The sequence below is a fragment of the Acyrthosiphon pisum genome, chromosome X (genome assembly GCF_005508785.2).
Source record: "Acyrthosiphon pisum isolate AL4f chromosome X, pea_aphid_22Mar2018_4r6ur, whole genome shotgun sequence".
NCBI classification, from domain to species: Eukaryota; Metazoa; Arthropoda; class Insecta; order Hemiptera; family Aphididae; genus Acyrthosiphon; species Acyrthosiphon pisum.
The window spans coordinates 96,065,569-96,067,662 of NC_042493.1; positions in this window are offsets into that span (position 1 = coordinate 96,065,569).

Genomic DNA, 2,094 nt, shown 5'->3' on the forward strand with positions numbered 1-2,094 from the left:
TGAATCTTTAATACCATTCGAAGAATTTATGAATAACAATAATATATATATTAATAACAATATATAAGAAATCAATGAGACTATCAATGACGTACCAGACAATTACGATATACTACTAACATTAACAGCGGATTTATCTTTATCATTTAATGTATTTCGAGAATATATAATTCAATTAGGACATATGAAAAATTCAATATTAAGTACAGGAAGCACAGAGGTCAAACAGGTTGCGATAATAAACGATAACAATAGAAAATATTTATATGCGTTTACGGAATATTCCTGTAATCAGAGTCCAACGTATAAAACGATGTACGAAACATTAATCAATGTAAAAAATGTGTGCGTTAAAGAAAATTACTATATTACTAATCTAGCAATTCCGAAAATGACGAATACTTTAAATAGTGATATAGTTAGAAGTATGTTACGTTATATTTTAAAGGTAGTAATATCAAAATACCATTAGTAGATCAACAAAATTTTAATTTGTATAATATAATTCCGATGCCGATTAACATTAAAAATAAACAGTTCGCGTACGTACAAAACACATAATATGATTATATCGCGATAAGTCCGTCGAATGAATATTTTACGACCTTTACACCACAACAATTAAACACTTGTAAAAGAATACTTAATTATTTTATTTGTTATGCCATACAACCCGTACATTCTAAGAATTCTAATACTAACTGTGAAATGGCGTTATTTACGAAACAAAAAGAAAAAACACAAATGTGTAAATATTTATATTTTGAACTACATGGAAGTATATTCCATAAATTAGAGTTTAAGAACACATGGTTATACCGGGTGATTCTTTTATCAAACAACACTCATTATTTCAAAAAGTGTACATTTTTTTGAAAATATTTTTTTACGTAGTTTCAAGTCGCTTATAAAACAACACTTTTCTTAAAAAATTATATTTTTAAATATTTTTTATCCTTATAGTTTTTTAAGTTTTTTACTTTTTTGAATGACAACATAGGGTTTTAATTTTATATTCCAAAGCAGAATATTTTTATTAGTTTTTTGATACATAAAAATCGAATTTGGGGCAAGTAGTTTATGAGTTATAAATATTCAAAGTTTAGATGAGCGGAGAAGTGGACTAACATTTCGCGGGGTAACCCCGTACCATTCCACTCCGCTCATCTAAACTTGATAACATAATTAAACATTTACGTGGAATCTTGTTTTAAATTTTCAAGCATTAAATATAAAAGTTGAACATTTTATAAATTATTAACTAAAAAATAATTATTCAATTTTAAATTTGATAAATTTTGTCAAAATTCGATCTTTAAATGCTTATAAAAAAAATTGTGCCTATGTATTTTTAATATTTTTCAACTGCTATTGTAACAATGTATCAGGATCTTTGTATTAATTTTTACACTTTTTGGCCCAATAGATAAAACTTTATTGATATTTATAGAAAAAAAACTAAAAAAAGGAAAAACAGGAATTTTTACGCAAAATCTGTTTTCGAGAAAATTGATTTTTGTTTTTGGTGTAACTTTAAAACGAATGACTGTAGATACATGAAATTTTCACTGATTGTTTATATTTCCGTTTTCTATACATGATAAATTTTTCAAAATATTTTGATTTGTTTTGAGCTGTTTACGGACAATTCCAGTTTCCAATTTAATTAGTTTTTTTTTCTATGAATGTCAATAAAACTTTATTTGTTGAGTAAAAATACTTGAAAATTTAATACAAGGCTCCTACTATATTGTTACAATGACATTTGAAAAATATTAAAAATCTTTTGTCACAGTTTTTTTTTATTATCATTTAAAGTTCAAAAATTGACAAAATATGGAAAAATCACGAAAATTAACTAATTATGTTGAGTTTATAATTCGTAAAAATTTTTCTTTTTAGAACTAAGATTTTAAAATGTAATACAAGATTCCTTATAGGATAATCTACCTTTATCAAAAAAAAAATGTCAATAAGAAACTCAAATTAAATTTTTATGAGCGTTTGAAATTCATATTTTTACAAATTTGGGTATTCACTCGATTTCTTACGTAACGATTTTCTTATTTTGTTTTAATTAAAAACGAATGACTG